Here is a 23,551-nt window from a genome sequence, read left to right as displayed (position 1 = left end):
TCACAACGGGGACTTGTAGGACAGAGCACATCCTATTAGATTGCAAGCTCTCTGTTCTGTGAAGTCGTCTGTTCCCTTGGCAGTCTGAGAAGCCTGGCAATGTATTAGGAAGGGAATTCCCAAAACTATTAAAGAGTTAATGATGAAAGTTGTCTATCAAGGTTCAGTGGAAAATAAGGTAACCAGATAGCCCTGGAAGATGACGATGAAGAGAGCAATGATTCATTATAACGATGGGGATATTACTGTATGATTATGACTGTAATTTACTAGCAGATTTAGTACATACTGTTCCAGGGTGGCTTTCCCTCTTTTAATCGCTGTATTTAATATGGAACCTAGTAATGATAGATTTACTGTAGTGTGGCTACAGCGGCCGCTAATGCAATGTGAAATATATACGCCGTGATTAATAATGTATTTAAGACAAAAACACATTTCTGATGTTAACAGCATGTAGCCACCTCATTGAAGTAAACAGAAGCATAAAATATAGAGGTATTAAATATACATATATTGGACTCTTTGAACACATATATTCAAGCATAGACAAAGGTATATATATATATATATACACACACACATATATATAAAAAAGTATAAAAAGTATAAAAAAGTCGCAGTACACCCTTTTATTTCAAAAACTCTACAGGAAATTGGGAAACCTGAATACTCCAGTAAGGTATAGGTGACGTGGTCTATCTTTTATGGTATGTACCAAACATGGGCGCCATCTTGAAATCGGCCAATCGGCCCAATTCCTGTAGAGTTTTTGAAATAAAAGGGTGTACTGCGACTTTTGAATCACCATATATATATATATATATATATATATATATATATATATATATATATATATATATACACACACACACACACACATATATATCTATTTATATATATATATATATATATATATATTCAATGATCACCAGAAAGTAAAAATTAATAGCTAAATATGTATAAATTTATTTAGTGTCACCATATTTTCTTTACAACCTTTTAATCAAAGGTGCTCCTTTGATTGTGCTTCATTATTTATAAATCCTGGTGGTATAGGAGCACGGTCAAAGCATAAACATGTATATACTTTGTGAGCGTAAACATACAGGGCAGTGTCAGGCTGGGTCCAGGCGGAAGGTTTGGTTTTTAGTGTAAATAAAGTGATATGACACTTCAAATACGCTCCCAAATGCCCCTACAATCAAATGAATGGTGAGAGCATTTATAAAAGTCACCAAGTACAGGCTGCCTCCTTTTTCAAATTCTTGGGCATAGCTTGAGGGGGGAAAAGTTTATGGAGCTTTTAAAAAGAGAACAACATCCATCTGAACTACCCTTGTGCTTACAGGGGATTAGTTGAGTGCAGATGTGAAAGCATCTGTGTTAAAGGAGTTCAGTATAGTCTTATTGTACATTTAGGGCCTTATTTAGAGTTGTATGCAGGGCCGGAGCAGGTATCTCCAGTGGCCCTCTGCCCCCTTGGCGCTTCACTGTGCATTCTTCAGCCCCCATACCGCTGTGCGTATTCTGATCCCTGCTCAGTTCATGCTTACCATGTTCCGCCAGCCCTGGTTGGATGCAAGCCCATTTGTTCAGTGCAAAATTCGAATTTGACTATTGTGCATGCGTATAAAAAAGACATGCTTGTGTCTGTATGTAGAGTCAGTCGCATCTGCATATACAATTCCATATGCTTATAGAGGCGCATTGGGGGAGACGCGCACAGGTCATCTAGAGTAAGGGTGTGTTCACTTAAATGTGAGCATTGTAGACAGGGTATGATTATTTAATAATCCAATAATAAGCTGGCTAGGCTGCAGCTGATGGCGTTAGGCTTTTGGGAAGGGTGCACAAAATTTTTAGGCCTGCAAAATTGTGACAGGTGAGGTACAAGCCGAAATAAATTTTAAAATATAAGAGAGTAGTTGTTCTCCAAAGTAAAAAGAAAACATGAAAGATAAATGTGAGGTTTTAATCTTGACGTATTCCCATGGTAAAGACTATAGGTGTTGAGTCATCCTTGGGCGGGCTCTTGAGTATAAGCGAGTAGCAGAGACAAGGATGGCGATTGGTGTAGGAGTGACAGCCCCTCCCTCTCCACATTTTCACTCTCAGTAGCGGTCGCTCACACCTCCGTTCTGCTATACAGATTTTAATGAATACAAAATGAGACAAAGTTTATCATGACCCTTTTAAAAAGCTATGTGAAACAAAGTTTAGAAAATAGATTAACCTAAACACTGGAGGGAGGGGTGTGAAGAGAGACGGATTCTAAATTAAAGACGAGTATTATCCTGGCGTGATAGGCCAGAGGGCAATCCAATCATAGTAGCCTAGCGTTGCCTGAATCCTTAATCACGCCCTGAATGTAGAGCTGAACGCCGACATGCCTGTCAGGAAAGGTGTCTATTGTGGGTGGTCTAGCCCTGGTGTAAGATACAAACTGATAATAATGGCGATTACCTGAGATGTGTCCGACTCTACACAGCATACTACGCAGAATGTGTCTTTTTCTGCTGCATTTTACAGCTGTTTAGATGCACTTAGTTCTTTTATACACTGGTATTTTACTGAACACAATTGAAACAGCATGTCAAACACGATTGTTTTTGCCATACGGTGGTTAACAAGCGCTTGCATTTGGGATTGGGATTGGGGAAGGATTTATCAATAGAGGGCACTTTGTTGATCCCAAAACACTTACGGTGAATCATCATCATCATCATCATCATCAAAATGTATTTATATAGTGCCAGCGGATTCCATAGCGCTTTACAATTGGGAACAAACAGTAAAAAAACAATACTGGGTAATACAGACAGAGAGGTAAGAGGGCCCTGCTCGCAAGCTTAGAATGTATGGGACAAGTGAATGCAAGTTACTGGAACATGCAGCGTTGGAAAAAATGTGCCACAACACAAATACTAATGTCTGCAAGTGCAACTGCTAGTTGTCTCTAGTCACTAGCAAAAAAACATGTATTTTGGAGTCTAGCGATTAAAGCCCTTAATCAAGAATCATTTTTGGCTTTTTTTAGCGACAAATGAAACTTTATTTTTATTATTCTAGAAGATTGTTTGGTTAGAATTCTGAGTAAAGACGCAGTGAGACTGTGAAATAAAGCTGCATAGATGTGTTTGGGCAGAATTAGTTACTCTTATGCAGTGATAACTAAGATTTTTTTATTGGTGCTTATCAGTTATTAGTAATAGAAAATCTTGAATCTCCTCAATTTAAATTACACTTTTTCACACTGTGATTTTGCTTTCCAAATAAATATTTCAACTCTTTCTCCATGTTTTTATGCTTATTGTGTCCTTATTTTTTTTTAAAAAGTATTTTTACGATTATCCCAATTGACAGAATATGTATTTGTATATAAACTACTTTAAATGGGTTTCCTACTTTAAATTAGAGATGGGCGGGTCCGGTTCTCCGAGAACCGAACCCACCCGAACTTTGGGTATCGGAGTACCGAGCTGAGCAGCTCGGTACTCTCCCGCCCATTCCGAATCCAAATCGAGGCCGAACGTCATTGTGACGTTGTCGGATCTCGGGACTCGGTTCTCGCGATACTTCAACTTTATAAATACACGCCTCCACAGCAATCCATCGCCATTTGACAGAGGGAGAGAGCAGGGTGTAGTCATAGGCTAATTAGAAAAGGGACAGAGAATACAATATTGTTCTTGCAATTGCTCTAACCAAAATCGCTAGTGCAGAGAGGAGGATAGAGGTTTATTATTTTTTCTTCATATTTGGCACTCCCCAGCGCTTTTGGGGTGTCCCCCATAATTGTGCATTAATATTTCTGGCTGTCAAAAGTCATATCTGTCAGCAGTATCTACTAAATAATTTGTAGCACACCTCAGTGCTTTTGGGGTGTCCTCCCTAATTGTGCATTAATATTTCTGGCTGTCAAAAGTCATATCTGTCAGCAGTATCTACTAAATAATTTGTAGCACTCCTCAGTGCTTTTGGGGTGTCCTCCCTAATTGTGCATTAATATTTCTGGCTGTCAAAAGTCATATCTGTCAGCAGTATCTACTAAATAATTTGTAGCACACCTCAGTGCTTTTGGGGTGTCCTCCCTAATTGTGCATTAATATTTCTGGCTGTCAAAAGTCATATCTGTCAGCAGTATCTACTAAATAATTTTTAGCACTCCTCAGTGTTTTTGGGGTGTCCTCCCTAATTGTGCATTAATATTTCTGGCTGTCAAAAGTCATATCTGTCAGCAGTATCTACTAAATAATTTGTAGCACACCTCAGTGCTTTTGGGGTGTCCTCCCTAATTGTGCATTAATATTTCTGGCTGTCAAAAGTCATATCTGTCAGCAGTATCTACTAAATAATTTTTAGCACTCCTCAGTGTTTTTGGGGTGTCCTCCCTAATTGTGCATTAATATTTCTGGCTGTCAAAAGTCATATCTGTCAGCAGTATCTACTAAATAATTTTTAGCACTCCTCAGTGTTTTTGGGGTGTCCTCCCTAATTGTGCATTAATATTTCTGGCTGTCAAAAGTCATATCTGTCAGCAGTATCTACTAAATAATTTTTAGCACTTCTCAGTGTTTTTGGGGTGTCCTCCCTAATTGTGCATTAATATTTCTGGCTGTCAAAAGTCATATCTGTCAGCAGTATCTACTAAATAATTTTTAGCACTCCTCAGTGTTTTTGGGGTGTCCTCCCTAATTGTGCATTAATATTTCTGGCTGTCAAAAGTCATATCTGTCAGCAGTATCTACTAAATAATTTTTAGCACTCCTCAGTGTTTTTGGGGTGTCCTCCCTAATTGTGCATTAATATTTCTGGCTGTCAAAAGTCATATCTGTCAGCAGTATCTACTAAATAATTTTTAGCACTCCTCAGTGTTTTTGGGGTGTCCTCCCTAATTGTGCATTAATATTTCTGGCTGTCAAAAGTCATATCTGTCAGCAGTATCTACTAAATAATTTTTAGCACTCCTCAGTGTTTTTGGGGTGTCCTCCCTAATTGTGCATTAATATTTCTGGCTGTCAAAAGTCATATCTGTCAGCAGTATCTACTAAATAATTTTTAGCACTCCTCAGTGTTTTTGGGGTGTCCTCCCTAATTGTGCATTAATATTTCTGGCTGTCAAAAGTCATATCTGTCAGCAGTATCTACTAAATAATTTTTAGCACTCCTCAGTGTTTTTGGGGTGTCCTCCCTAATTGTGCATTAATATTTCTGGCTGTCAAAAGTCATATCTGTCAGCAGTATCTACTAAATAATTTTTAGCACTCCTCAGTGTTTTTGGGGTGTCCTCCCTAATTGTGCATTAATATTTCTGGCTGTCAAAAGTCATATCTGTCAGCAGTATCTACTAAATAATTTTTAGCACTCCTCAGTGTTTTTGGGGTGTCCTCCCTAATTGTGCATTAATATTTCTGGCTGTCAAAAGTCATATCTGTCAGCAGTATCTACTAAATAATTTTTAGCACTCCTCAGTGTTTTTGGGGTGTCCTCCCTAATTGTGCATTAATATTTCTGGCTGTCAAAAGTCATATCTGTCAGCAGTATCTACTAAATAATTTTTAGCACTCCTCAGTGTTTTTGGGGTGTCCTCCCTAATTGTGCATTAATATTTCTGGCTGTCAAAAGTCATATCTGTCAGCAGTATCTACTAAATAATTTTTAGCACTCCTCAGTGTTTTTGGGGTGTCCTCCCTAATTGTGCATTAATATTTCTGGCTGTCAAAAGTCATATCTGTCAGCAGTATCTACTAAATAATTTTTAGCACTCCTCAGTGTTTTTGGGGTGTCCTCCCTAATTGTGCATTAATATTTCTGGCTGTCAAAAGTCATATCTGTCAGCAGTATCTACTAAATAATTTTTAGCACTCCTCAGTGTTTTTGGGGTGTCCTCCCTAATTGTGCATTAATATTTCTGGCTGTCAAAAGTCATATCTGTCAGCAGTATCTACTAAATAATTTTTAGCACTCCTCAGTGCTTTTGGGGTGTCCTCCCTAATTGTGCATTAATATTTCTGGCTGTCAAAAGTCATAACTGTCAGCAGAATCTACTAAATAATTTTTAGCACTCCTCAGTGCTTTTGGGGTGTCCTCCCTAATTGTGCATTAATATTTCTGGCTGTCAAAAGTCATAACTGTCAGCAGAATCTACTAAATAATTTTTAGCACTCCCCAGTGGTTTGCGCTCAGAATGGATTCAAAGCAGTCCACATATGATCTAAATGAGCAACCAGGTTCTGTCACCAGTCCTGATGTTAGTGTTCCCAGTACGTCATCTGGCCAAGGCGATGTCAAACAACAGAGTGTTTTCAAATTAGTGCAAAAAACAAAAAACAAAAAAAAATTTACTGTATTGAAGCGAAAAAGAAGTGTAACTGAGCAAAAGTTAAGTGACGATAAAAAAAAAATTGCAAGCATGCCATTCTACACACGCAGTGGCAAAGAGAGAATGAGGCCTTCACCTTTGGCTATTAGTGGCAGATCCCAAAAAGTTACCCAGCCTACAATTGGTGCACAACTACTGTTACGCGTCAAAGCCGAGCTGCAAGATAACAGTGAGGCATTACAGGAGAATATTTGCTCTGATTCACAAATGACAACAATCCCTGTGGAGAGTCCATCCAACAGTGGGATGTCTAATCGTGAGCATTCTGCTGATGTGTGCCTTAATAGCCCGAGTGTAGCCGGTGATACCCAAATTGAGGATGCCACTTTGGAATTAGAAGAGGATGAGGGGGAGATTTGTGTAGGCGACGAGGGCGCTAATGAGGATGTTGATGAGGATGAGGTTGTTTGTGTAAGTCCTGCACCAGTGGCAGCAGTTCTGGCACGTGACAAGAAAAAGGCCATTGTCATGCCTGGGCATAAAACAAAAAAATCCACTTCTTATGTGTGGAATTATTTCTACCCAAATCCAGACAACAATTGTATAGCCATTTGTAGTGTATGTGAAGCCACAGTCAGTCGAGGGAGGGACCTTAACCATCTTGGAACCTCGTCTATGTTACGCCATTTAACGAGAGTTCATGGCAAAGTGTTGGGAAAAGCTGAAAGTTCTTCCCAAAAGAATACAAGCACTCCCTCATCAGCTAAGACCCTCCGCTCACCGACATACCGACGGCTACAAAATACACCCACCACACCATCCTCATCAATATCCTCAGTAGCGCTCGGAGTTAGCCCGGCATCCCACTTAAGGCTGGATGACTCCGGCACTATTATTGATTCCTCTGAAGAAAGCATTAGTCCTGCTGCTGCTGTTGCTGCTGCTGGGGGTGAATCATCATCCCAGAGGCAGGTGAATAAAATGAGCAGTCCTACATTTCAGCAATTAACTGTGAAACAATCATTTGCGAGGGGAAGCAAATATGACAGCAGTCACCCAGTCGCCAAGCGAATCACAGACGCCATGGCTGCAATGTTAGTGTTAGATCTGCGTCCAATCTCCACAATAAACGCAGCTGGTTTTTCACAGTTAATTGAGGTTTTGTGTCCGCGTTACAGAATTCCATCGCGACACCATTTCTCCCGTAAAGCTATTCCACAACTATACCACAAAGTGTGTAAAAATGTAGAGATTGCGCTGAAAAATGCCATTCTGCCCACTGTTCACTTAACCACAGATATGTGGACAAGTGGAAGTGGCCAAACCAAAGACTATATGACTGTGACAGCCCACTGGGTTGGTCATTCACCTTCACCAGCAGGAACAGCAGCAGCATGTACACCACTACGTAACATTTGTCACAGGCAGGCCACTCTTTGTATCACCGGCTTCACTAACAGGCATACGGCTGACAATTTGTTACGCAAACTGAGAGATGTGATTGATGCATGGCTTATACCACTCGGACTCTCCCCAGGGTATGTCATTTCAGATAACGCCAACAATATAGTGCGAGCATTACAGTTGGGTGATTTCCAACATATTCCCTGTTTTGCTCACACCATCAACTTGGTGGTGCAGAGCTTCCTACGAAATAACCGTGAGGTGCAGGAGATGCTTTCGGTGGCCCGTAAAATTTCAGGCCATTTCAGGCATTCAGCCACAGCATGTAGGAGATTACAGCAGCTCCAAGAGCAGTTTAACTTGCCCTGCCACCAACTTAAGCAAGAGGTGGTAACTCGGTGGAATTCCACCCTGTACATGCTTCAGAGGATGGAGGAACAGCGCAAAGCCATCCAAGCATATTGCACAAGTCATGACATTGGGAAAGGAGGGGGGATGTATTTCACTCTTGCACAGTGGGGAATCCTTTCAGTGCTGTGCAAGGTGCTGAAACCATTTGAAGTTGTGACATGTGAGGTCAGTGCTGACTCTGCTAGTTTGAGCCAAGTCATTCCTTTAATTAGACTATTGGAAAAGCAGCTTGAGAAAATGAAGGAGGGGCTGAAAGCAAGCAATTCAGCAAAGTATGTTGGCCTTGTCGATCAAGTACTTAATTCACTTCACAATGATCCTCGAGTTATTAAGATCTTGAACTCGGATCAGTACGTTTTGGCCACTGTGCTTGATCCAAGGTTTAAAACCTACATTGAGTCTTTACTTGTAAATGAGCGAGATGTGAACTTTTGCAAGGAGCTATTGCTCAGCAAGTTGGCCGCTGAACTGGGCCTCGGCTTGACGACGTGTCCTCCTTCACTTTCTCAAGCTGTTGCTCGTAAAAAATTAAATTTCCAAAAAAGAAGCAGGGAAGACACAGGGGGCAGACGAGAACAATTTAACATCTGGGCTGGTTTGAAGGATTTTTCAAAAAAATGTGTCACTTTGCCCATAACTCCATCCAATATGAGTATAAACATGCAAAGGATGGTGGAGGATTACTTTCAAGAGGTAGTTGATATGGAAATGTCAGACAGTCCCTTTCCTTACTGGGAAGAAAAGCAGGCCATTTGGAAACCCATGTACAAACTTGCTTTGCAATACCTAAGCTGCCCACCCTCCAGTGTGTACTCTGAACGAGTGTTCAGCACAGCAGGGAACTTAGTCAGTGATCGCCGTAGAAGGTTACTTCCCAAAAATGTGGAGAAAATGATGTTTATAAAAATGAACTACATCTTCCACGAGGAAGGCCTTCACCATCCAAGACATCCAAGCACTGACTGTTCTCTAATGGCGGATTCAAGCGGCGATGAATTGATAGTCTGTGATGATGACGTACACACTGATGAGGGTGAGGATTAAGCTGAAGATGATGCCGATAACATCTTTTTAAAACTTTCTATGTAAGTGTAGGGTGCAATCTACCCCCAAAGAGGAAAGGGACTTGTGGCATTTCCATATCACATACCATCTTGAAAGGCTGCTGTTAGGGCAATTTATCCTTAAGGGTAGGGTGTCATAGACAGAGTGACCCTAAACTGGCTTTGTCCATTTTTCATAATATTGTACAGTCTATAATGGCTGAATTTTTGGGTATTTTATACAAGTGGAGGGGGGCCTAGAGAGACAGAAACCAAACTGGCTTTTTCCATGTCAATTAATATTGTACAGTCTATAATGGCTGAATTTTTTGGTATTTTATACAAGTGGAGGGGGGCCTAGAGAGACAGAGTGACCCCAAACTGTCTTTCTCCATGTCAATTAATATTGTACAGTCTATAATGGCTGAATTTTTTAGTATTTTATACAAGTGGAGGGGGGCCTAGAGAGACAGAAACCAAACTGGCTTTCTCCATGTCAATTAATATTGTACAGTCTATAATGGCTGAATTTTTTGGTATTTTATACAAGTGGAGGGGGGCCTTGAGAGACAGAAACCAAACTGGCTTTCTCCATGTCAATTAATATTGTACAGTCTATAATGGCTGAATTTTTTGGTATTTTATACAAGTGGAGGGGGGCCTTGAGAGACAGAAACCAAACTGGCTTTCTCCATGTCAATTAATATTGTACAGTCTATAATGGCTGAATTTTTTGGTATTTTATACAAGTGGAGGGGGGCCTTGAGAGACAGAAACCAAACTGGCTTTTTCCATTTCTTTACATATTTAACTATAAGTGTAGGGTGTAATATACATTATTCAAAGACGATGGCTGCATTGCCAATATGCATAGATGGAGAGGAAGACAATCTGTTTTGTGTGTAGAATAGGCCTACCAACGAAAAATTAAACTGTTTTTTTGGATGATTTATTACCTCAACAATTAGATTACTTGTCTCTAAAACAGTTGGAGCACTAAATTGGGTTAATTTAGGCCCAAAAACATGGATTTTCCCAAAAAATAGCAAAACAAAACCAAACAAAACCAAAACCAAAACCAAAACACGCAATGGCGGTTTTGCAAAACCAAAACCAAAACACGACGGTAATCCAGATCCAAAACCGAATCCAAAACCAAAACACGGGGGTCAGTGACCATCTCTACTTTAAATATGACTGTAACTTAATGCAACAATTCCATGAAAAAAATTAGGTGTGTTCTTATTAACATAAATGACTATGGCATTCTATAAGAAGAGTGTTGGCAATTGCCAATTTCCCATGTTTTTTTTCTGCTATTAATGACTTATGATTCTGGACTACCATGGTAACCACAGTCGCATGGCAAATCATGTGGCGATCAGAGACGCTTTGGAAAACCACTCTGATCTTTTGCCATCACATGACATACTGACAGCTGTGACCATGTGTCTGGAAGCCAGACTGCTTGTGAAAAAGAGATAATGATTTATAGGAGGATAGCTAAGAAAAATGCATGTTTTAAAAGGTACTTAACCACATTTGTCCCCTCCCTGAAACATGTTTTAATTTGCATTATTGTTATGATTGTTTAACATGTTCTATAAAAATCTAACAAAAAATTATTTACTCAAAATAAATAAATAAAAGCGATTTAACTTGTGATTATGGAGTAAAGATTAGGTAGAGTTCACTCTTTGTTTATTTATAATATCTACCCTAAGGATTTTGTAATTGCTTGGATTGATAATGTGTAGCGGTTATGGTAATTATTGTTACATGGGGGGGAAGAGCGTAGGGAGATTATTATTGGAATGTAACATAGACCCGAAATATATGCGACGGTCCACCGCAGGTATGGATATAAGTATCGTTTTAAATATTGGCTAATACATTTAATATAGATCTTTACTCAAATAACAGGTTTCCATGGTCACCGTTGCATATTGATGACAAAATCATTGTATATAATTAGGAATACAAGTGGCTGCAGAATAAAGAATAAAAGATAGATTTTTACCCCTGTCACAGTAAGAATATCGTCATTACCTACCCTACTGATTATTGATTATGTGAGTGAGGTCTTAGGAGTGTAAAGATCATAAGGAGGTGGATAAAGGTTTCCATGGCAACCGGCTTGAAATAATGTGGTAAATATATTTTACTTATTTTGTATATTTAACATAACATAGTAACATAGTAACATAGTTGATGAGGTTGGAAAAAGACACCAGTCCATCAAGTTCAACCTATTTTGGATCTCCTGCGATCCTGCACTTATATTTGAAATTAATCCAGAGAAAGCAACCGCCAATCTGTTTCAATTTTGAAAATCCCCCCAGACTCAATATTGCAATCCAATTTTTACCCTATATCCACTACTATCCTTTATTTTAAATTAATAGTCATATCCCTGGATACACTTTTCCACTAAAAATTTGTCTAACCCTTTCTTAAACATATCTATTGAATCTGCCATCACAACCTTCCCTGGCAATGAATTCCATATCTTGACTGCCCTTACTGTAAAGAACCCCTTCCTTTGCTGGTTGTGAAATTTCCTCTCCTCTAACCTTAGGGGATGACCACGTGTCCTGTGTATGGTCCTTGCGGTAAAAAGTTCCCATGAAAGCTCTTCGTATTGACCCCTAATGTATTTGTATATAGCAATCATATCTCCCCTTAGACGCCTCTTTTCTAAAGTAAACATGCCTAAACTGGCTAACCTTTCCTCATAACTTAATGACTCCATAACCTTTATCAATTTTGTCGCCCTTCTCTGAACCCTTTCTAGTTCCAAATTATCTTTTTTATAGAGTGGTGCCCAGAACTGTACTGCATATTCAAGATGAGGTCTTACCAACGATTTATACAGTGGCAAAATTACACTGTCTTCCCTTGCATCTATGCCCCTTTTTATGCATGCCAATACTTTGTTTGCCCTTGCAGCTGCTGCTTGACATTGAGCACTATTGCTAAGTCTACTGTCTACGAGCACTCCCAAATCCTTTTCCATTATAGATTCTCCTAAATTAATTCCATTTAATTTATAGATTGCATTCTTGTTTTTGATCCCTGAATGCATAACCTTACATTTATCTGTGTTAAACCTCATATTCTATTTGGCCGCCCAATCCTCCAGTTTATTTAAGTCCCTCTGTAGAGAAGCTACATCTTGCTCTGATTTTATTACCTTACAGAGTTTAGTGTCATCTGCAAAAATAGAAACTTTACTCTCTAAACCATCACCAAGGTCATTAATAAATATATTAAAAAGGAGTGGTCCCAGCACGGAACCTTGAGGTACTCTACTTAAGACTTTTGACCAATTAGAAAATGTTCCATTTATCACAACTCTCTGTTCCCTATTCTCTAACCAGTTTTCGATCCAAGTACAAATTTTGATTCCTAGACCCAGTTCCCTTATTTTGTAAACCAACCTCTTGTGTGGCACTGTATCAAAGGCCTTTGCAAAATCTAAGTAGACCACATCTACTGTCCTGCCCTGGTCTAAGTTCCCACTATTTTCCTCGTAGAAACTAATTAGATTAGTTTGACATGACCTATCCCTCACAAATCCATGTTGATTCCCACTAATAATTTTATTGCGTACCAAGTAATCCTGAATACTGTCCCTTAAAATACCTTCCAGTAGTTTCCCCAATATTGATGTCAGGCTTACAGGTCTATAATTCTCTGGTTGTGATCTCGTCCCCTTTTTAAACAACGGCACCACATCTGCTATTCGCCAATCCCTTGGTACTGAGCCTGATGAGATTGAATCTCTGAAAATTAAGATTAGCGGTCTAGCTATTTCCGAGTTTAAATCCATAAGGACCCTTGGGTGTATGCCATCTGGACCTGGAGCTTTATTTATCTTAATATTCTTCAGTCGCCTTTGGACTTCTTCCTCTGACAACCAAGTATTAATTAATGGTTTCATTTCCATTTTTATGTATTACTCCTGCCATTTGTTCCTCTCTGGTAAATACTAAAGAAAAGAACGTGTTTAATACCTCTGCTTTTTCCTTAGTATCATTTATCAATTCATCCATCTCACTTCTTAGGGGTCCTATATTATCTTTTTTATTCCTTTTGCCATTTATATACTTAAAAAACTTTTTGGGGTTTGTCTTACTTTCTTTTGCAACGTGCCTTTCATTTTCTAATTTAGCCAATCTAATTTCCTTTTTGCATGTTTTATTACATTCCTTGTACCTATGGAAGGACTCCTCTGACCCTTCAGATTTAAACAATTTAAATGCACGCTTCTTCCTTTGCATTTCTTCCCTTACCTTTTTATTTAGCCACATTGGTTTAGACTTAATTCTTTTACATTTATTTCCCATAGGAATGAACTTATACGTGTATGTTTCCAACAACATTTTAAAGACAGCCCACATTTCTTCCGTATTTTTTCCTTCAAAGGCTTTGTCCCAGTCTATGCTCTTTATAGACTCCTTTAGCATATTAAAATTTGCCTTTTTAAAGTTTAAAGTCCTAGTTGATCCCTTATACTGTTGTTTCTGGAAACTAATTTCAAATGAGACCATATTATGATCACTCCTTTTATGATATTATGATCACTCCTTTACTTGAATATTTGATATTACGTCTACATTGTTTGTTATTACTAGGTCCAGTATAGTCCGGTTCCTAGTTGGTTCCTCTACTAATTGGGACATGTAATGGTCTTTTAGCGTGATCAGAAACCTATTTCCCCTAGCTGTACCGCAGGTCTCAGTACTCCAATCAATGTCCGGATAATTAAAATCCCCCATAATTAAAATTTGACCTAGTTGTGTAGCCTTTTCAATTTGCTGTAGAAGAAGGGCTTTCTCAATCGTACTAATATCTGGCGGTTTATAGCATATCCCTATCAGAAACTTCTCTGAACTTTTTCCTCCGCTAGATATTTCCACCCACAATGCCTCTATATTATCACCAATATTCTCGTATATAACTTCCTGAATACTTGGTTTTAATTCTGGCTTAATATAAAGACATACTCCTCCTGCCCTTTTATTTACCCTATCCCTCCTGAAGTGAGAATAGCCTTCCAAGTTGACTGCCCAGTGATGTGTATCATCCCACCAGGTCTCAGTAATACCTATAATATCATACTGCTCATTCATTGCTACTAGTTCTAACTCCCCCATTTTACCTGTCAGGCTTCTTGCATTTGCAAGCATACACTTAAGTCTATTGCCTCCCTTAGGTATTTCTTTTTGCTTTAAAAAGGGCCGCTCCTTATCGGCTATGCTTCCCTTTCCCCCCTCTCCACCCCCTTTACTCTTTTTAAATTCTTCCTTACTACTCTCAATGACTATCCCATAAATACTTGCTTGCCCCTCCCCCCGGAGCCTAGTTTAAAATCTCCTCCAACCTTCTAACCATCCTCTTCCCTAGCACTGCAGCCCCCTCCTCATTCAGGTGCAATCCATCACGACAATAAAGATGGCAATTGACCGAGAAATCAGCCCAGTGCTCTAAGAATTCAAAACCCTCCTTCTTACACCAATCTTTTAGCCATGGATTTCATTTTATTATAACAATATCTTACTATATTTGTGTCATATATATGTTGTTTTAGAAGTTGCATATTGTATTGTTTATGAACTGACATGTGATTGGTTTACCTTCATTATAAAAAGATGGAGGTGCGAGTTATATCCCCTACCTTGAAGAAGATCCAATTAAGGATTGAAACGCGTTTGACTTGGATGTGCTGCTGTAGCTGAACCTACTTTTGTGGTCGTTCCTGGTTACAAGCAGAGGACAGAAATCCCAGGACTTTATAACAACTTATCTACATACGATTACTTGGAATGAATCGGGTAGGAGAACTTGCTGCTCCTTAAGGGGATTTATATGTTTTTAGTTTTTTATAATGTGAGTTTGATATATTTTCATAAACTGTACATTTCGAAGTATTACATTAATACACCTATATTGCATTATATTTCCCTTTCTCTCCTCCGGAGCTAAGCTGAGAGTCAGGAGTGACAGCTGGGAATAAAACTACTAAGGACATCAGCCCAATGCAATGCACTTTTCAACATATAATTAACGAAAAAGCATACACACAAGGGGTCTAAGGAGAACCTGTTTATGTTTACACCCCATGAGGCTTTGATTTGTGCACATTTGTGAAAGAGGGAAATTGAAACACCTCGTGTTAGCTCCTCCAACTTTATATATATCATCAACTTCACCATACAAATTTATTGTTCTTTTTATGTAGAATTGTTGTATCATTCAGAGCACCTTTTGAGACAAAGACCCACAATGGGGCCATGTACAATGTACAACCCTTTCTAAAATACATTGTACATGGCCCCATAGTTACATTACCCCCATAAGAGCAGAGTGAACAGCGTCGGCGAGGTCAATGACGTCATCCAGTGCAGCCGGCGTCTTCTGTCTTCGGGATTGATTGATGTCGCTTCAGCGAAGAGTCGTGATGGATCCTCGTCGTGGAAGCAGCCAGCCGGACTCCAGATGTCGTTATAAGTGTTGTCGGTGTAGTCAGCACCGATCTTCCGTACCCCACCTGGGGAGATGCAGATGGGGCACAGAGTGTGTGGAGGTGCAGAGTGGGCACAGAGTGTGTGGAGGTGCAGAGGGGGCACAGAGTGTGTGGAGGTGCAGAGGGGGCACAGTGTGAGTTAGCTGTAAATTATTCTTTGCCAAAAATATAATTGAAAAAATATATAAAAATATTCTTTTCCCTTGGATTTATGTGTATTATTTTTGCATACAACTAAATAAGTATTTCTGTCCTGACCTAAATACTTATTACGTTTTTTTGACCCAAATGCTTATAAAACTGGACTGCTCGGTAATTATTTTGGAGGGGTGCCTTGAAAAAATATGGAGACTCTAAGGGTGCTGCGAACTGCAAAAGTTTGGGAACCACTGGATTAGGGTTTTAGTACAAGATACATAAATGACAATGAAAGAATTGATTGTTAGTTGCAGAATTTATTGCACAAATATTGATAATTGCTATAAAGTGAAATGGACAATACATATGTGCATATTTAAAGCTTTAATAAAATTATGTTATAGTTTTAATATAATTACACGACTCCTTTTTGTACTAGCATCTTAAATAATATGATAGACAAATCTCTTTGTCGCCCTGTTTCCCAGGCATTAAAGACCTTCCTGCTTAGACAGGAACACTTTGCATGAAAACAATCTGTATATAGTGCTGCATAAAATAGTACGTGTTCTAAAAAAAAATAGTGTATGATCAAATTGTTTTCAAACACATTTTACAACAATGGGTTATAACATTGTCTCTCATTTCAGTAAACACAATTTGATCTTTTTGCAAATGTATCCAGTCTCATATTATTAAAATGAATGGTTGCTTAAATTACTGGACTTGACTGGCCTTCAGTTCTGTAAAGTAGACTTAAGTTGTCAATAACACCTATAACATAACTTATAATTGCAACCCATTTTCTCAGTTTCAAACCATTGTCAAAACAATGAAATCATACATTGGCATTCCAGTTGTACAACAAGCACTGCAGACATCTTAAATATCATATCAGATCTACAACATAAATAAATATGTTTTGGTCTCTCCAGACAGGTGAGCACTCTAATCTTGTGCTCTATGACTAGTTAATACCTTCTCCTAAATATTATGCCCCCACTCTCCTCTCTACAATTATTTTTTCCCATAAGATGCAGTGTTCAGGCTGGCAAGGAGATTGAGTGAACACCCCTCCTGCTGGATAATTGCTATCTGGAGACAGGAAGGGGGGAGTCAGCTTTCACTAATTATTTTTCCTAAGACTCTTAATTTAGACTCATTAGAGAATAAAACTGTTTTGAAGCACGTTTGATCCCGGACGTCTTTTAGTTGTCTTGATTTCCAAAACAAGCTGATATCCACAGAACGAGAGCAATTCCCTCTAACGTATTTATATGAGGAAATATTACATGTGAGTCAGTGCGAGGGCAAACACAGGATTTCCAGAGGTGGTACCAGCTTTGCCGTAAAACAATGTCTTAGTGCTCTATATGCAGAGGAACCAGTTCTAGCAGTGGTTGTCTTTGTATGCTATGTTAACCAGCCTGTGCAGTGCTTGTTTGAAGCAGTTTTGCCAAGGTTTGGGAACAAGGAATTTACGCAACCACTGGGGTAGCTAAAAGCTCCGGTGACGGTGCCCAATATAAAATTTAAGCTGGAGATCGCTCTTACCCACCACCATTTGAGGAATGAAATAGTAGAAACAACAAATAAACTTACAACATGGATATTGATCCTATTATTACAGACAGCAATGAGAAATGCTCATACTAATGTTGTTGATTTTACAATGGAACATCAGTATAATATATCACTGAATGGCCTCCTCAGACTAGGCACAGGGTTTATATTTTGTGTAGGCATTTGCAGGATGGTCACAAATCAGCCTCTCCTCCTTCACTCATTGAAGTGATTCATTAAAATAGAGCGGATCGGAGTTATTGCACCAATTACAATGTACCCTGCAGCTGATCACCCAGCAATGAGCTCTGACTGGATGATGGAGCTCCCTGAGGTAAGGGTGTAGGTGATATCCGGATCCATGTGTATTAGTGAATTTACCATGGATCCATATGTGTGTGACGTTAGTGTGCATCTGGCTTTTTGTGTGGATCCAGGTTTATACAGGAATATAATGTGGATCCAGATGGTTTTGTATCAGTTTAAAAAAATATGCAACAGGGTGGACACACCAGGAGGGGTAAAACAAATGATTGATGATCTAGGTAGACTAGAGGAATGGTCAAGATATTGGCAACTACAGTTTAATGCCAAACAATGCAAAATCATACACTTGGGTCTCAAAAATCCAAAGGCTAAATATAGTATTAAGGGCACTGTAATGGAAGGAAAGGGATCAAAAGGTCACTATTTCAGGTGACTTAATGGCAGGTAAGCAACATAACAAAGCAATCAGGAAGGCAAGTCTGATGCTTGGTTGCATAGGGAGAGGAATCAGTAGCAGAAAGAAAGAAGTAATAATGCCACTGTATAGGTCATTGGTACGGCCTCATGTAGAATACTGTGTTTAATTCTGGAGGCCATATCTGCAGAAGGATATACATACATTAGAGACTGTAAAAAAAAGGGCAACTACAATTTTCATGGCCTACAGCACAAAACTTATCTGGAAAGACTCAAAGATCTTAATATGTACAGTTTGGAGCAAAGAAGGGAAAGGGGGCATGATAGAAACTTGAGCACAAAGCAGTATGCTATAGACAATGTATATGCCCTTTGAGTTCTGCTATTAGTGTGATTAGAAGCACATGCCCCTGTGTTTCAAACTCCCATTGCCCAATACATTGTAAGCTTGCGAGCAGGGCCCTCTTACCTATCTGTCTGTATGTATTACCCAGTATGGTCTTATAAATGTTTGTTCCTAATTGTAAAGTGCTACGGAATTTGCTGACATCATAGTGCTTGTACATGTGTTCTGACTTTTCCCAGAGGAGTTTTGCTACATTCTAAGATACACAGAGCATAGGATTGCTATGCAATGTGACATCCCAGTCAAGCATTATTCCCCTCAAGTGTTTCCCATGTGACTGGGTGGTTACAGCTGATGTTATAGTAATGAATAGAAACCTCTGCATCCATCAGTAGCATGGGTGTCCTATAATCAGGCAAACTAAGGTAGCTTCCAAGGTGGCTGGCTGCAAAATTTCTTGTGGAAAACGTCTGAATGGGTTTTAAGTCAATAATTTTTATTGAAACCTTTTCAAAAGTATATGGGGGTACAGAAAGAAAAAGGGAAAGGAGGGTCAAAACAAGGGGAACGCCCACAAAGGGGGAACAACGCTCTAATAACAACAACAGTATTTATACAGAGAAAGAAGAAAAACAAGTGCACAGTAGGGCGTATTGCCCTACATTATGGCAGTCTGAAAATATTCATGGTATAATAGGAGCGCAGGGGGGTGTAACATGTTCGTTGGTCTGGGGAGATTCTATGAGGGCCACCGGAGAAGGGGGTGGTGAGGAAACAAGGGCGTTTCGAGTTGCGCCAGGGCCGTCTGTAACATATTTATGCGATCGAAACCATCTCATAATTGCTGCTGATGCAGATGTGGAATAGGGCATTTCTATTGTCTCCATCTCAAAGCTATATTGATTCTTTGAGCTAATTCGGGATATGGTAGGGGGGGTGGGAGACTTCGAGTTTTGGGCTATCGTCGCCCCAGTGGCTATCAGTATGTTCCCTAAGAGATAGCTTTCTTGTTTAGAAATGGAAGTCGGGTATACATAAAGAAGGGCTAAGACAGGGTCTGTAGCAACTGTTGTTTTCAAAACAGTGGATATCAAGGTGAAGACCTCACCCCAGAGCGGCTTAAGCACCGGGCATGTCCAGAAGACGTGGAAAACATCAGCTACCTGAGTACATTGCCATCAGCAGAATTTTGATTGGTTTGGCCAAATCTTGTGTAGCCGGTGTAGGGTGAGGTACAATCGATTGAGAAGTTTAACATGCATTTCTGTATGATTAATGCATTTTGACATGTGGTGGGAAGTTGAATAAATATTTTCCCATTGTTCTGTGGTAAGGGTTAGGTAGATGTCTGCTTCCCAATGAAGTTGAGTTGGAGCTTTAGGGGAGGGTGTCAAGGAGTGAAGGTATCAGTGCCATAACATTATTCCTCCTTTATTAGCCCCTTTTGTTAGTATATCTAATACAGGGGCTGGTGGCGGGGAGAGAGAGTAGGTAGGGTCTTAGAGACAGTTGCCACCCAGTGCCTGATTTGCAAGTACTTCAATGTCTCCAATGAGGGGATGCTATAAGGGTCTTGGAGCAAGTTGAATGGCAGAAAAAGATTCTGAACAAACAGATCTGATAGGGAGGCGATCCCCTTATCCCTCCAAGTGGTGAGATTCAGATCTGGAATGAGTTTGGATACTGCTTGGAGGGAAAGATTTTGGGATGGGAGTGCAAAGTCTGTGTGAATCCTTATGACCCTGTTCCACACCTGCATGGCATCTGAGATGGACAATAGTTCATGAGCTGCTGAAGGACGGGCAGGCTTGAAAGTCCAAAGTAGGTCAGTTAGAGGATAACTTGGGCACATGGCCCTTTCAGTGTCTACTCATGGTTTAGAGACTTGAGAGAGTGCCCAATCCCACTAGTGGTTCAGTATGCAGGCTTCTTGATACTGTGTTAGGATGTGGAGCATTAGGCCACCTCGTAGTTTAGGTAGGGCCATACGTTTATGGGTAAGAAGGTTGCGTTTCTGTCCCCACACATATGTCATCATTAGAGTTTGGAAGCGGAAGATATACATAAGTTTGGGTAACAACATCATTTTAAAAGCCGCTATGCGACCCAGCCAGGAGAGCTTGAAGTTAATCCAAATCTTAGCCAAGCAGGAGAGATGGAGAAAAATCGGGGAAAAGTACATTTCAAATATAGTAGATTGGGTAGGGGGTATGTGTATACCCAGATATGGCAGAGACTTCTTAACCCTGTCAGGATCTGCCTTGCTTCCAATGCAGCATTGTGTCAGGATGCTGCTTCATCTCAGCAGCTCCTGCCTCTGAGAATAGATTGGACTTTATTATTGTGTTTCTCTGCATGTATTATCGGTAGTACCTCTGATCCACCAGAGGTGCCGCTATTGTACTTTGCTTCTCTGTCTTTTAGGAGTTAACCTTGCTGCACCATTATCTCCTGCACCTGGGTGTTCCCTATTTATACCTGACTCTCTCTCTTTCCTGTACTGGTCATTGTTGTTGCTGTTCCCTGTTGTTCCCTGCTGTGCTTCTGGTTCACCTGTTCTCTGGGATTTCTTCATATTACCTGCTTATCTGCATCAGCCGTGTTTCTAGTATTTACTTTCTGCATCTCCTTGCATTCCTTATTCCTATAACATCCGGATTGTACCTTCCAGCAATAAACATTGTGTGTTTCACCATATTCTGCTTTGATTTCTGCATTAAAGTGTGACAAACCCACACAAAAGGGAATTGCTTTTGCAGGGTCAATAATGAGGGTTGCGATATGTTGATTGGGAGGGCGTCAGATTTAGTGATATTTAGTTTGTAGAATGAGGCCGCACTATAGCGGTCCAAGATATGTTTCAAGGCTGACTACAAGGTCTCCAGACTGGTGAAAAATAGGAATACATTGTCTGTGAACAGACACAGTTTGTGTGTGTATGAGTGAACAGTTATAACTGGGAAGTCAGAGGCCTGTCGAATTGTGTGGGCCAGAGGTTCTATGGCAAGAACAAACATCAGAGGTGAAAGGTGGCACCCCTGCTTAGTACCATTGGTGATAGGAAAAGGGGGAGATAGAGACCATTACTGAATACTTTTGTGGACACTGCCTGGTATAGGGCAAGTATAGAATGTAGTATATTTCCTTGTATACCAAATTTAAGTAATACCTCTTTCATATAAAGCCAATGGAACCCATCAAAGGCTTTCTCTGCATCTAGAGGAAGCAAAACGAGCTTCTCTTGGGTCCCAGACAGGAGGTCCACAACATCCAGAATGCAACGCATATTATCTGACACCTGGCGCCCCAATATCAAGCCTACCTGGTCCAGGTGGATCAACTGTGTTAGAAGAGGGTTCAGACGATCAGCTATCAGCCTAGCATTGATTTTCAGGTCAGTAATGAGTAACGCCATGGGTCTATAATTCTTACAATCAGAATGGTCCTTACCAGGTTTCAGATAGTTATAATTTGTGCTTCCAGCATCTCAGGTGGGAAGCTACCACCCATTAAGACATTGTTAAGTTCGTAAGAAGCGGGGCCAGCTCTGACCTAAATGTGTTATAGAAGGCATTAACAAAACCATCCGGACCAGGGCACTTGTCTTTCGGGAGGCGTTTGACAACATCTGCGAACTCCTGCTGGGACCAAGGGAGGTTAAGTAACTCTATGCTATTAACATCTAATGAGGGGAGGTTCAGGTGCCGAAGAAATGCAGATATGGAGGCTTTTGTAGGTTGTATAGTGCCCTTGTCATCCTGCAAGTGATAGCGTCTGGCGTAATATTTAGCAAAATGGTTGGCTATAGCGGCATGGTTGTAGATCTTATTACCTCTGAAGTCATGGAGAGCTTTTATTCAATTTCTGGCTTGTTTACCTCTATGTTTGCGGGCCATGAGCCAGCTGGCTCTGTTGCCCGTGGAGAAGAATTTCTGTTGTAGTTTAGTAAGAGAAGATCTAATGTGAGATATAAAAAGAGTATAGAGCTGTTTCCTAATGCTATTTTTTTTCTCTTTGGAGGGCTTTGGAGGGGCACGTCTGGTTTTGTAGTTCCAGAGTAACCAGACTGGACTTGAGGGTTTGTTGGTGGAAGGGGTACTGTTTTTCTAAATGGGCACCTATTTGAATGGCCGAACCTCGAAGGACTGCTTTCAGCGAGCACCACTGCGTGTAAAGAGAGGTTTCCTCTGGATTATTAGTCTAAATTTATTGTGACAACGCCTCCAAGAGGGCAACCCTGGGTTCCAAGTAAATAGATAAGCAGTAACGAACCTGTAACCATTTATTAAAGTGCCCACAGAAAAGAGCGCATTCAACTCACTTGATCCAGCGAGCCTGGTTTGTGATCTTCTGCTCATGTGATCTAGCGGGCTCTGAGTGGTTGCTGGAATCCACGTGATCGCTATTTCTTATATATTAATAGCGTGCGCACTGGATGACATCAAATGATCCTTTGATGAAATGACTATTAGCCGAGAAACGCATCAGTTGATTCGTTTACCAGTCTGGTGGAAGTCCTCTCAACTAACCCCGGGGTTTAGCTCATCATTTGTCATTATCAACGAGGAGAATACTCTATATTGGATTGCTACACTGAGAATGTTGTTAGTTCTTGCGATATTTAAAGTAGAGATGGTCACTGACCCCCGTGTTTTGGTTTTGGATTCGGTTTTGCATCTGGATTACCGTCGTGTTTTGGTTTTGGTTTTGCAAAACCGCCATTGCGTGTTTTGGTTTTGGTTTTGGTTTTGTTTGGTTTTGTTTTGCTATTTTGTTGGCAAATCAATGTTTTTGGGCCTAAAATAGCCCAATTTAGTGCTCCAACTGTTTCATAGATAAGTAATCTAATTGTAGAGGTAATAAATCATCCAAAAAACAGTTTAATACCTGGTAGGTAGGCCTTCATTTATTCTACACACAAAACAGATTGTCTTCCTCTCCATCTATGCATATTGGCAATGCAGCCATCGTCTTTGGATGTATATTACACCCTACACTTATAGTTAAATATGTAAAGAAATGGAAAAAGGCAGTTTGCTTTCTGTCTCTATAGGCCCCCCTCCACTTGTTTAAAAAACAAAAAAATTCAGCCGTTATAGACTGTACAA

The sequence above is a fragment of the Mixophyes fleayi genome, chromosome 1, assembly GCF_038048845.1.
Source record: "Mixophyes fleayi isolate aMixFle1 chromosome 1, aMixFle1.hap1, whole genome shotgun sequence".
In the NCBI taxonomy this organism is placed as follows: Eukaryota; Metazoa; Chordata; class Amphibia; order Anura; family Limnodynastidae; genus Mixophyes; species Mixophyes fleayi.
Note: the sequence above shows the minus strand (reverse complement) of the source record.